The sequence below is a fragment of the Odocoileus virginianus genome, chromosome 14 (genome assembly GCF_023699985.2).
Source record: "Odocoileus virginianus isolate 20LAN1187 ecotype Illinois chromosome 14, Ovbor_1.2, whole genome shotgun sequence".
Lineage (NCBI taxonomy): Eukaryota > Metazoa > Chordata > Mammalia > Artiodactyla > Cervidae > Odocoileus > Odocoileus virginianus.
Window position 1 is genome coordinate 8,954,804 of NC_069687.1, and position 14,636 is coordinate 8,969,439.

Here is a 14,636-nt window from a genome sequence, read left to right on the forward strand (position 1 = left end):
TCAGGCCTCCCTGTCCATCACCAACTCCCGGAGTTTACTCAAACTCATGTCCATTGAGTCGGTGATGCCATCCAACCATCTCATCCTCTGTCTTCCACTCCTCCTCCTACCTTCAATCTTTCCCAGCATCAGGGTCTTTTCAAATGAGTCAGTTCCTCGCATCAGGTGGCCAAAAATTGGAGTTTCAGCTTCAGCATCAGCCCTTCCAATGAATATTCAGGACTGATTTCCTTTAGGATGGACTGGTTGGATCTCTTTGCAGGCCAAGGGACTCTCAAGAGTCTTCTCCAACACCGCAGTTCAAAAGCATCAATTCTTTGGTGCTCAGCTTTCTTTATAGTCCAACTCTTACATCCATACATAACTACTGGAAAAACCATAGCTTTGACTAGATGGATCTTTGTTGGCAAAGTAATGTCTCTGCCTTTTAATATGCTGTCTAGGTTAATCATAACTTTTCTTTCAAGGAGTAAGCCTCTTTTAATTTCATGGCTGCAGGATTTATTGAAGAGATGCTGCAAACGTCCCCATCTGCCACCCCTGAGAGAGCATGAGGCAGCGCTTTGAAGCCTGGAAACCTTAAAGGTCTTGGAAGGTTGAGCGTTTGTGCCCAAAGGATGGCTTTGCAATGGGTCTTGATTCTGTCCAAAGCTGAGTTGGTCTGGTGCCCTGAATCTCATCCTTCTCGACTTCTCAAGCACTTTGCCACTACTCGTATCCTCTCCTGCGCAGTCAATCCCACCGTACTAAGTGTTCACACATGTCCAGTGTCGTTTTGAAATGGAAACACCGCCACCTGTCTTGACCATATGTCTAGCTTTGACAGCACAGCTGCTGGAAGACCACCTCACCCACTCTCACTCCTCAACCCAGTCCAATCCATCTGTTCGTCATCGAGCTCCACAGAGGCTGCCACCCGCCAGGAAGGTCCTTTTATCAACTCCACTCGTAACCTCTCTGCTGCCCAGTCCAGTGGTCACTCTTCAGCTCTCCTCCTCATTGACTTCTGGGCAGCACTTGACCTCGCTGACGTCAGGCTTCCATATCGCTGCCTTGATATCCAGTGTTTGGACTGGATACCTGCTGCTAACTCTCAGTGGGGTTGGTTGGCTCCTCTTGTAGATTTCTAAACACTTGAGAATCCCAAGGCTCAACATCAACTCCTCTCCACCTCTCCTTGGTTTCCCTGGCCCGTGAGGCCCCATTACCATCTGTGGGCTTGTGGGTCACAAAGCTGCAAACCCATCTTTCTACACCTGTCCCTCCACTAAGCACCAGACTCCCATTCCACTGCCCCTCAGCCTCCCTCACTGGAGGTCTCACCCAGTGCTGCCTAGCTCTTTACTTCAGGGCCTGCATAGAAATACACACACTACAGGTGGATCCGCAACTTCCCCCCATTTCAGTAGCACTGTTAGCAAGAGAGCTGTTGGCCAGGCAGCAGTCATGATATAGTTGTCATTGTCTTGCATTCACATCCAAACTTGCAGACAGGTGTCAGCAGCTTTGAAGAAAATCCAAAATCAATAGTGGGACACTCTTTGAAGAGATGCTACATCACTAACACTGTTGATATAACAGAGTGAGGAATACACAGACACAAGCAATCTGGATTCTGAATAGACGCTTGAAGGACATGTAAACAAATTAATTGTATGAATAATTTCCGTGAGTGCTATACGGTTAAAAACTTAACTTTAAAATTACCATGTCTAAGAAGTGCAGGAAAAAAATATGGGTTAGAAAACACTGTGTTATAGTTTAACTGGCATCATTTTTTCCCCTTCAGTCAGTCAGGTCAGTCTCTCAGTCATGTCTGACTCTTTGCAACCCCATGGACTGCAGCATGCCAGGCTTCCCTGTCCATCACCAACTCCTGGAGCCTGCTCAAACTCATGTCCATTGAGTCAGTGATGCTATCTGAGCATCATCCTCTGCCTCCTCCTTCTCCTTTTGCCTTCAATCATCAGGGTCTTTTCCAGTGAGTCACTTCTTTGTATCAAGTGGCCAAAGTGTTGGAGCTTGAACCTCAGCATCAATCAATCCAATGAGTATTCAGGACTGATTTCCTTTAGGATGGACTGGTTGGATCTCCTTGCAGTTCAAGGAACGCTCAACAGTTTTCTCCAACATCTCAGTTCAAAAGCATTAATTCTTCGGCACTCGGCTTTCTTTATGGTCCAACTCTCACATCCATACATGACTACTGGGAAAACCATAATTTTGACTAGATGGACCTTTGTTGACAAAGTAATGTCTCTGCTTTTTAATATGCTGTATAAGTTGGTCATAGCTTTTCTTCCAAGGAATAAGCATCTTTTATCTTTTAATTTTGTGGCTGTGGTCACCATCTGCATGATTCTGGAGCCCAAGAAAATAAAGCCTGTCACTGTTTCCATTGTTTCCCCATCTATTTGCTGTGACATGATGGGACTGGCTGCCATGATCAGTTCTTTGAATGTTGAGTTTTAAGCCAACTTTATCACTCTCCTCTTCCACTTTCATCAAGAGGCTCTTTAATTTCTCTTCACTTTCTGCCATAAGGGTGGTGTCATCTGCATCTTGATTCCAGCTGTGCTTTATCCAGCCCATCATTTCACATGATGTACTCTGCATAGAAGTTAAATAAACAGGGTGACAATATATAGCCTTGACATACTCCTTTCCCAATTTGGAACCAGTCTGTTGTTCCATGTCTGGTTCTAGTTGTTGCTTCTTGACCTGAATACAGATTTCTCAGGAGGCAGGTAAGGTGGTCTGGTATTCCCATCTCTTTAAGAATATTCCACATTTTGCTGTGATCCACATGGTCAAAGGCTTTGGCATAGTCTATAAAGGAGAAGTAGATGCTTTTCTGGGACTCTCTTGCTTTTTAATGATCCAACAGATGTTGGCAATTTGATCTCTGGTTCCGCTGCCTTTTCTAAATCTAGATTGAACATCTGGAAGGTCTTGGTTCATGTACTGTTGAAGCCTCGCTTGGAGAATTTTGAGCATTACTTTGCTAGTATGTGAGATGAGTGCAATTGTGTGGTAGGTTGAACATTCTTTGGCATTGCCTTTCTTTGGGATTGGAATGAAAACTGACTTTTTTGAGTCCTGTGGCCACTGCTGAGTTTTCCAAATTTGCTGGCCTATTGAGTGCAGAACTTTCACAGCGTCGTATTTTAGGATTTGAAATAGCTCAACTGGAATTCCATCACCTCCATTAGCTTTGTTCCCAGTGATGTTTCCTAAGGCCCACCTGACTTCACATTCCAGGATGTCTGGCTCTAGGTGAGTGGTCACACCATTGTGGTTATCTGGGTCATTAAGCCCTTTTTTGTGTTGTTCTTCTGTGTATTCTTGCCACCTCTTCTTAATATCATCTGCTTCTATTAGATCCATACCATTTCTGTCCTTTATTGTGTCCATTTTTGCATGAAATATTCCCTTGATATCTCTGATTTTCTTGACAAGATCTCTAGTCTTTCCCATTCTATTGTTTTTCTCTATTTCTTTGCACTGATCACTGAGGAAGTCTTTCTTATCTCTCCTTCTATGGAACTCTGCATTCAAATGGGTATATCTTTCCTTTTCTCTGTTGCCGTTTGCGTCTCTTCTTTTCTCAGGTATTTGTAAGGCCTCCTCAGACAACCATTTTGCCTTTTTGCATTTCTCTTTCTTGGGGATGGTCTTGATCCCTGCCTCCTGTACAATGTCATGGACCTCTGTTCATAGTTTTCAGGCACTGTCTATCAGATCTAATCCCTTGAATTTATTGTCACTTCCACCGTGTAATCATAAGGGATTTGATTTAGGTCATACCTGAATGGTCTAGTGGTTTTCCTTACTTTCTTCAATTTAAGTCTGAACTTTGCAATAAGGAGTTCATGATCTGAGCCACAGTCAACTCCTGGTCTTGTGTTTGCTGACTATAGAGCTTCTCCATCTTTGGCTGCAAAGATATAATGAACCTGATTTCGGTGTGGCTTTTTTCCCCTTAGTGGTACATAAAGCTGTACGTTAAGAGCGCTGGCAGTTTAGAGTCAGTGACCCATGATATTGCTAGGAACCCTGTGAGTAAAAGAAGGGACCTTCTGAGGAAGGAATTAACTACCCGGGGGCCCTGGAGGCTCTGGTCACCACTGGGCTGCAATGAGGACTGAGAGAGTCCATATATTTGCCCGAGACCTGTTTTGGGACAACACTGATCAAGACGCTCTAGTGTAACAGCTGTGCCTAGTTTTACGTGTAGAACCTGAACTCCTGATTCACCCACCTACCCTCAGAGACCTTCCCATCTAAAGGAGAATCCAAACTAATAATTACAATGAGAGTACCTGCCTAATCCCTTGCGTTTTTACTGCAGAAAACACTGTGATTTAAGGAATTGAGCTTGAAAAAAAATACCCATTTTCCCTTGCAGCTAGGAGTGGCCAAGAGACAGTTCTGGCCACTGAAATACACATGGAAGTCGACTGGGGTTTTCTGGGGAAGTTTCTACATTTTTGATATGAGGACCACTCTTCTTCCTGGTGACTTCATTGTTCAGATGGCCTTGAATTCAGACAGAAGGTAGAAGCCAGAGCGATTGTACTGCACCCATGAGGCAACCAAAGGCATGAAAGCTGTATACAAGAGGTGGCAGAGCAGAAAGTCGGAAGGAAATAGGGCTTTGAGATTCTGCAGAGGCTTTACAGAGCAGCTGACCCTGCCTCCAGACTGTTTTGTGTTGTGGATCCTGTTAGATCCAGCCCCTGTTGATGGTGTCTTTACATGCAGCCTAATGCAACCCCTCGCCGGTGATGGGCCTGCCTGTCCCCAGAAGCTCCTCTCTCACAGCAACTCTGGACACCGGCCTTTCTGATGCTCCTGTCCTATGACAAACCAGTCCCTCCCTTTGGGCCTTAACATTAGCTGTTTCCTCCAGCTAGGACCATCTCCCCCAGATTCTTGCATGGCTAACACCTCCCCATTCTGGAATCAGGATTTGAAAGGGCCTATCCTGATCACTCCATCTAGAGAAGGCAGCCCAGGCCCTTGACTCTCTCCACTTTGTCTTCATCCTCATCCATCATCTCTCTCCCTGGGCATTACTAAGTCTTTCTCCTCTGATGCACAGTCCGTGTCAGCCCCACGAGGGGAGAGGTCCTGTCCAGCTTGCCCGCTGCATTCCCAGCACCGAAAACCGGGGTGGGCACAGATAGACATTCTCCCCCATTTCCCCCATCGTTCCGGAGATACATTTAGTTTCTCACAACTGTTACATAAATGAAGAGCAGCAAATGAGGTCTGCAAACAGAGTGAAGATTTAACACAGTCATGGAGGATAGAGGAGCCTGGTGTGCCGCAGTCCATGGGGTCTCAGAATTGGACGCAACTTAGTGACTGAACAGCAACAACAAGTGTAGATGGCGTGAATTCAGGTGGCCATGAATCTTTTCTGATACTTTACTTTCACTCATAAGTACCTTTGTGTCTATGTGTGTGTGTTTATGTGTTCATGTGTGTATTCGTGTGTGTTTGTGTGTGTGTAGGTCCAGCCACACAAGTCCTGGATCCTGAGGATAAATGTCAGACACAACCCTTTGGAAACTTTTTATGTGGACGTGCACACAATAACTATTAGAATTCCTGAGTGAATAATCTTACAAGCGCACCATACCTCTGGGAGTAAACTATATTGACCCATTTTTACCAGAAAAAAGGCAAACAAACAAAAGGGAAAAGAAAGGATCATTGGACTTATGTGGGACACAACCCTGTTGAGTGCATCCTGGGACCGGAAACCACATCATTAAGCCCCAAACCCATTTCCTCCCACCACTGGCTGCCTTCTAAAGTAAGTTTTGTTAGCTATTTTTCCCCTACTCGCTTCAGAAGGCTCTCTTGTCATCCCAAATGATACTGGGGAAAATGGCATTGAATCTAAGACACTACTTAATATGTATGCTGTAAACACTGGAAAAGTATTCAAAAAAGAAACAGAAAATGCAGATTCTCTCCTCCGTGTGAGTATTTTGTGCCCTTGGTTACTTCAGCGAAACGTTCCGAACTTCAGTTGCCTTATCTGCAAGTTGGAGATGTAAACTCTGCCCTCCCTCAGGCCTGGAGAATCCAGAGCCTTCCCAGTGCCCTTCCCAGAGCCACACCCATATGGCTGTCCGTCAGCTGCTCTCCATAAGATCCTGAGACCCCAAGGCTTCTCTGTCCTCAGGGATGGAGGGGCCGAGCCCGTGAAAGGTCCTCATGGATGTGAAAGGCCAAGCGCAGGGACTGGTGGCTAGTTGGGTAGACCCGAGAGAGCCAGCTCTTGCCTTAGTCCTGGATGCACCTTTGGAAGTGCTTTATAAATCGAATATACTATGGGATGTACTGCTATTACTGCAGAAGGAGTTCTCATTTTTGTTGTTCAGCCACTAAGTCACAGTCCAACTCTTTGTGGCCCCATGGACCGCAGCATGCCAAGCTTCCCTGTCCTTCATCATCTCCTGGAGTTTGCTCAGATTCATGTTCATTGAGTCGGTGATGCAATCTATATGCAGTTCTTATTCAGTTCAGTTCAGTCACTCAGTCATGTCTGACTCTTTGAGATCCCATGGACTGCAGCATGCCAGGCCTCCCTGTCCACCCCCAACTCCCAGAGTTTACCCAAACTCATGTCTGTTGAGTTGGTGATGCCATCCAACCATCTCATCCTCTGTCATCCCCTTCTCCTCCTGCCTTCAATCTTTCCCAGGATCAGGGTCTTTTCCAATGAGTCAGTTCTTCACATCAGGTGGCCAAAGTATTGGAGTTTCAGTTTCAACATCAGTCCTTCCAGTGAACACTCAAGACTGATCTCCTTTAGGATGGACTGGTTGGATCTCCTTGCAGTCCAAGTGACTCTCAAGAGTCTTCTCCAACACCACAGTTCAAAATCATCAATTCTTTGTTGCTCAGCTTTCTTTATAGTTCAACTCTCACATCCATACGTGATTACTGGAAAAACCATAGCCTTGACTAGACGGACCTTTGTTGACAAAGTAATGTCTCTGTTTTTAATATGCTGTCTAGGTTGTACTCATTAAATACAAGAATTATCCCAAGGTGTTTTAAAATAACCCTGCCTATCAATCAGTTTGATGAACATTGTTTTTTCATTCCATGCTGACCCATACCTCTGTCTTCTTGTGGCTGTTGTCTGATGGATGAGAATTTTTATATTCTTACCTCACAGGATTTCACTTCCATTTTTGATTTTGCTTGGAAGGTGAGGGCAGCAGCCACTCTGAACCTTGGCCTTGTAACATCCAGGATGTTTCTCACTATATAATGTTGTAGGGGTTTGAATAATATTTATTTAAATATAATTTCTTTGACACCCACAAGTCACATACAATACTTGAAGAAGATAGACAAGCATGTCCCAAAACCAAATAAGAATGGTGGACTATCTCACTCCCTCCCTCTGGCTCTCTCTCTCTCTCTCTCTCTCTCTCTCTCTCACACACACACACACACACACTCTGAGTCCGTCAGAGTTTCATTGGACCCCAACTTGTCAGTCAGTCACAGGGTAATTGAAAAGCATTTCAAGGCATTTTGCAAAAGTGATTCAACAGCTGGTAGAGAACATGAAGGTCACTTTCCATCACATCTGAGGTCGTCCTTTAGCTAAGGATATTTGAAGAAGAAAAAAAAATAACCAGTCTGAATCTTGGCAAAATATTCCTCTTATCTTTATTTGGAAGTTGGAAAATAGAAACTGCAGCAAAGATGGGAATACGACAACCATGAATACTGATTTAGCACAGAATTGCAAACGTTATGTAAGTTCTTTATGAAAAATGTGTTTTAGCAAGAAATGGGGGTGGAGGGTAGGGATAATTTTGTTTCTGGCTGTTTCACTGAGTCATTATTTGACCTTGCGCAAGCTACTTCCACATTCTGTGATTATAGTGGAGGCAATAATACACCTCTCAGGCGGGGATTCAAATAGTTACTCAATATTATGTCTTAGCATTTATCTCCTTGTGTAAAATGTCCTACAAGGGTATATGAATTGCTATAAGTACAAAAAGCAAACATGACAAAGACATCAAGAATAAAGAGGCTTTCAGCAGGATAAAATCATCTCGAGGGAGTATGAAATCTACAATAGGAGAACAACATACTTTTGTTAGCTTTTTTTTTCCTTTTTAAAGAATCTAGCCAGATTCCCCGATAGCTCAGTTGGTAAAGAATCCGCCTGCAATGCGGGAGACCCCCGTTCAATTCCCGGGTCAGGAAGCTTCCCTGGAGAAGGGATAGGCTACCCACTCCAGTATTCTTGGGCTTCTCTTGTGGCTCAGCTGGTAAAGAATCCATCTGCAATGTGGGTGACCTGGGTTCAATCCCTGGGTTGGGAAGATCCCCTGGAGAAAGGAAAGGCTACCCACTCCAGTGTTCTGGCCTAGAGAATTCCATGAACTGTATAGTCCATGGGTTTGCAAAGAGTCAGACACGACTAAGCGACTTTCACTTTCATCCAGGTTTAGTGGTACTGAGACATTATTTTACCCTTTTTCTCTTAGTCTGAGGAGAAGAACCTGTAAATGACTGAGGTTTGAGACTCAGCCTGCTCACACCTGAAATGTGCAACATCAGAAACCATTCACTGTGCGCCTCAGCGCCCTCACCTAAAGGTGGGGGCCATACCACGCCCCTCTAGAATGTTCACAGAAAGTATTGTACATGTGACAACATATTCAAAGTGCTGGCTACACTTTAAAGAGCTAAGCACAAGTTTACCAAAAGCACATTACTTGCTAGAGATTTTAGATCACCATCCAAATAGATATTTATTTTAAAATACAAAACAGACAATGAATGTTCTAGGACAGAAAGAAGATTTCCACAGGTTTGTGGGTGGGTAGGAATGGTGATAAGGAACAGGTTTCAAGGGAGGGCGTGTGTGGAACAGAACATTCCTGGTGACAGAAGGCAGGAATAGGGCATTCTCCTGAAGAGAAATGTGGAGGGAACAGCAGCTCATGTGCCAGAGACCTGGCTGGTCTGGCCTGACTTGAGGTGAGAGTAATGACGGACCAGAGGGCCCTGGTTTAAGTCCCGCTGAAGAGACCACTAGATTCTTATCTCTGCCTCTGTATTCAGTCTCTTGCAAAATCATGTCATGTAACCTCTGGAAAGGAGAAGGGAATGGCAATCCACTCTAGTATTCTTGCCTGGAGAATTCCATGGACAGAGGAGCCTGGCGGACTATAGTCCGTGGGGTCGCAAAAGAGTCAGACACGACTGAGCAACTAACACACACACGACCTCTGAAAAACTTCCTTGTACACTTGAAAGAGAATGAAAGAGGAGGAAAAGCAAGCAAATAACATTGCAGTATTATTTAAAAACATTTGTTTTGACCTCACAGATGCTGTGGATAGATCTAGAAAACCTCCAGGGGTCACTGGACCACACTTTGAGAACTGCTGTTCTAAATCATTCTTCAGACACTTGTTGATTTAACAATAAGAAAAATATTTATGTTTGGATTAAGATACAATCACCACACTGTAGTCAGTGGTAATGTCAACCCTATAACCAGCCAGAATTACAATGGCAGGGGGTGTTGCCCCGGCTTGGCCCAGGGCAGAGGGGAACTCTCAGAGGCTCCTCTCTTTTCGGCTGACTCACTGGCTTTGGGCCAGCGACATCAGTTGGGAGGGAGGTGTGAGGATGGCCTCCAGAGACAGAAGCAGTCCCCACTCACTGGGCTTCCCCACTCACGACAGCTGTTTCTAAATTCACACAACTCACCCGCTGTGCTGTTTGCCTTTGAAAAGGCAGTCTGAGCAGTCTTTGAGTTTTAATAGTATCGCTGACATCATTTTTCAAAAGGGCTGCCTTGCACTGGCTTGAAAAATTGAGATGTAATTGACATACAGCATTGTGCAGGTTTAACACTTACGATGTGTTGATTTCGTACATTTATATATCAAAGGATGATTACCACCTTAGTGTTAGCTAACACCTCTATAATGTCATATAATTATCATTTCTCTCTCTCTTTTTTTTTCCTTGTGGTAAGAACAATTAAAATGTACTCTTTTAGGAACTGTGACGTTTAGAAAACAGATATTATAATCACTATCCAGTGTGTTAGATCTCCAAGACATTTTATCTGCTAGTTCTGGGGGCTCAGATGGTAAAGAATCCACCTGCGGTGCAGGAGACCCGGGTTTGATCCCTGGGAAGATCCCCTGGAGAAGGGAATGGATACCCACTCCAGTATTCTAGCCAGGAGAATTCAATGGACAAGGAGCCTGACGGGCTACAGTCCCTGGGGTCACAAAGATTCAGACATGACTGAGTGACTAACATTTTCACCTTCCAAGTTTGTACATTGAACAAGATTTCTCCCATTCTCCACTCCCCCCACCCTCACCATTCTACTCTCTGTTTTTATGTGTTCAGCCCCTTTAGATTCCACATGTAAGCGATGTCATACAATATTTATCTTTCTCTGACTTATCTTACTTAGTATAATGCCCTTAAGGTCTTTCCCATTCACAATACCGTCAAAAAAATAAAATAGTTAGGAATACATGTAACCAAGGAAATGAAAGATCTGTATTATGAAAACCACAAGACTTTGATGGAAGAAATTGAAGAAAACACAAACAAATGAAAAGATATCACATGTTCATAGATTGGAAGGATCAAATTGTTAAAAATGTCCGTAATACCCAAAACCATCTTTGGATTCAGTGCAAACCCTATCAGAATCCTAATGGCATTTTCCACAGAACTAGAAAAACCCATTTTTCATAGGCTTTTAAGTGAGGAATGGCAAAAATCTCAAACAGGATACTCTTGGTCACATTTTTCTCTCCCAAACTGCATAGTGTGCCTTTGCTCATTAGGCAAACTGAATGTCTTGACTGCTTTCAAGAAATACTTTCTACGAATACGTTTTGAAAAATTACGAAAACAATATACTTTGGTAAACCTAAATAGCAGTAATCTCTATGTCCAAAGGAGAAAGTGAACCACTGCATGTCAGTAATCCTGGAGGCATTAAAGTCTATTATTTATTGTTTGTATGTTCCCTCAGGCTTCCAGAAAACAATAAATAAGGATTCTTTCTAACTATGTCATCTTGTAAATTATCCTCCAATTTAGGTTTGCTTGTTGTTCATTGTTAAACAGAGGTTATGAGTTTTGGGATGGAAGGCCATACAAGTGAAGTTTCATTTTTATGTTGATGATGTTCACCTAGATCACCTCCCTGATAGAAAGGGCTTTATTTATTTATTTTTGGTCTTTTTTTGTTACTGGCTTGTTAAAAAAATTGATTTATTTATTTTTATTGGAGACTAATTACTTTATGGGCTTCCCTAGTGGCTCAGATGGTAAAGCGTCTGCCTGCAATGCGAAAGACCCAGGTTCAATCCCTGGGTCAGGAAGACTCCCTGGAGAAGGAAATGGCAACCCAGTCCAGGACTCTTGCCTGGAAAATTCCATGGACAGAGGAGCCTGGTAGGCTAGAGTCCATGGGGTTGCAGTGGTTTTGCCATACATTGACATGAATCAGCCACGGGTGTACATGTATCCCCCATCCTGAAACCCCCTCCCACCTCCCTCCCCATCCCATCCCTCAGGGTCGTCCCAGTGCACCGGCCCTGAGCACCCTGTCTCATGCATCCAACCTGGACGGGTGATCTGTTTCACATATGGTAATATACATGATTCAATGCTATTCTCTCAGATCATCCCACCCTCACCTTCTCCCACAGAGTCTAAAAGTTTATTCTTTACATCTGTGTCTCTTTTTCTGTCTCGCATATAGGGTCATCGTTACCATCTTTCTAAATTCCATATATTTGCATTAGTGTACTGTATTGGTGTTTTTCTTTCTGACTTACTTCACTCTGTATAATGGGCTCCAGTTTCATCCACCTCATAAGAACTGATTCAAGTGCATTCTTTTTAATAGCTGAGTAATATTCTGTGTGTATATGTACCACAGCTTTCTTATCCATTCGTTTGCCGATGGACATCTAGGTTGCTTCCATGTCCTGGCTATTGTAAACAGTGCTGTGATGAACACTGGGGTACATGTGTCTCAGAAAGGGTTTTTAATATGGTTATTTTATAGATTTATAAGGATTCCCAGGTGGCCCAGTGGTAAAAAATCCACTTGCCAAATGCAGGAGACCCAAGAGATGTGGGTTCATTCCCTGTGTCAGGAAGATCTCTCAGAGTAGGAAATGGCAACCTCCTCCAGTATTATTGCCTGGAAAATTCTATGGGAAGAGGAGCCTGGTGGGTTATAATCCATGGAATCACAAAAAGTTGGATACAACTGAGTATGCACAAATATTTTATAGATTTATGTTAATTTATTCATGAATTCAGCTCTTTATTAGGAATCAGTGTGAACATACACTTAATTTTTTATACCCTAACCTTGAATTTGCCTAAAAAGTGATAATAGTCTATATTAATAAGTGTATTCCTGGCCTCGTTTCTGAAAGATAACTTTTGAGCTCTTCCAATTGCAGTTTTCTTCTCTCTCACAGTTCTGGGGTTAGAAATAGAAAGTACTTTCTTCTACAAATTTAAAGCCTATTTTCCCTGCTGAAGTTACCTTGGTTTCTTTTAAAGCCATCTTTTTCCCTCAGCCAAGTGATTTCAAATAATTGATTAATTATTCCATGCAGGCTAAAGTATCTGTGTGTGATTTTTGTAGACCAGAGAAGGCTGGAAGTGATGACTTTAGCCAGTATCCTAGCTTTTACCATGTTTGCAAGAGAAGTCAGCTCACCTCTTGCTCAATGTTTAAAAAAAGGTCTGAGCTTGGGAAATATGATTGCTGTTAATTTACGTAAGAACATACTCCGAGCCCATCCTTCAGGTTTGGGGCCCCCCCCCCCCCCACCCCGGGGCACCATTCAGAGCTTTTCACTGACATAAACGAAACTGCCACTGGCTATAGATAAGATAAAAGAAAACATACAACTTTCAATGGCGTACTGGAAATTCACAACCTAACCATTCATCTTCCTAACAAAGAACCATGGAGCATTTGGGTAAAGAAAATTACACTTAAGCTGTTCCTTGCAGGGTCCACAGAAGAGCTAAAACGTGGTGTGATGGCACTCCGGCAAGATGGGAGAGTAACTGCTGGGCCACACCTGGGCTGGATTTGCCTTATTCACTGCTCCTTTTTCACTTAAGGATGTTATTGTTCTTTCCTCTCCTCCCCTTCCCACTCTCTCTCCCCTCTCCTCCCCTCCCCTCTTCCTTTTTCTTCTCAGAAAGAGAAACCAACTCTGAGTATTTACTGGAATCTTGTAGAATACTGGAAGAATTCGTGGAATTAAGGAGAGGGCTCCTGTAGCTTCAGGAAGAGACATGGACCAATACCTGGGCTTCTCTCTCTAAAACACCATCAGAGGATAACCCTAGACAAAGGTTCATTCTTTGTGTCTACTTGGCTAGGCCACAGCACCCAGGCATTTGGTCAAAGAGTACTGTAGATGTTTCTCTGAAGGCATTTAAAGAATGAGATTACCATTTAAATCGGTAGACTTTGAGTAAAGTAGCTTACCCTCCATAAGGTGAGTGGACCTCCAACCAGTTGAAGGTCTTAATAGAAAAAAAAAATGACCTCCCATAGGTAGTATATTAGTCAGGGTTCTCTTGTTATCTGTGGCTTACTCATTGGGAAATGTAATCTTTAACCCCATTTCTTGTGTAACACCAAGTCATGAAATATGTTTAAGAGAATTGCATCAATCTTACACTGTTGGTGGGAATGCAAATTAGTACAGCCACTATGGAAAACAGTGTGGAGATTTCTTAAAAAGCTGGAAATAGAACTGCCATATGACCCAGCAATTCCACTTCTGGGCATACACACCGAGGAAACCAGATCGGAAAGAGACACGTGCATCCCAATGTTTCATCGCAGCACTGTTTATAATAGCCAGGACATGGAAGCAACCTAGATGCCCATCAGCAGACGAATGGATAAGGAAGCTGTGGTACATATACACCATGGAATATTACTCAGCCATTAAAAAGAATTCATTTGAATCAGTTCTAATGAGATGGATGAAACTGGAGCCCATTATACAGAGCGCAGTAAGCCAGAAAGATAAAGACCATTACAGTATACTAACACATATATATGGAATTTAGAAAGATGGTAATGCAAAACAGAAAAAGAGACTCAGATGTATAGAACAGACTTGTGGACTCTGGGAGAAGGCGAGGGTGGGATGTTTCAAGAGAACAGCATCGAAACATGTATATTATCTAGGGTGAAACAGATCACCAGCCCAGGTTGGGTGCATGAGACAAGTGCTCGGGCCTGGTGCACTGGGAAGACCCAGAGGGATCGGGTGGAGAGGGAGATGGGAGGGGGGACCGGGATGGGGAATACATGTAAATCCATGGCTAATTCATTTCAATGTATGACAAAAACCACTGCAATGATGTAAAGTAATTAGCCTCCAACTAATAAAAATAAATGGAAAAAAAAATAATAAAATAATAATAAAAAAAATTAAAAAAAAAAAAAGAGAGAGAATTGCATCAAGTCCTAAACCCACACCTAGCGAGGAATAGTGTTAGTGCATAAATCATGCCTACTGTTAGGAACTCAGGCTGCAAAA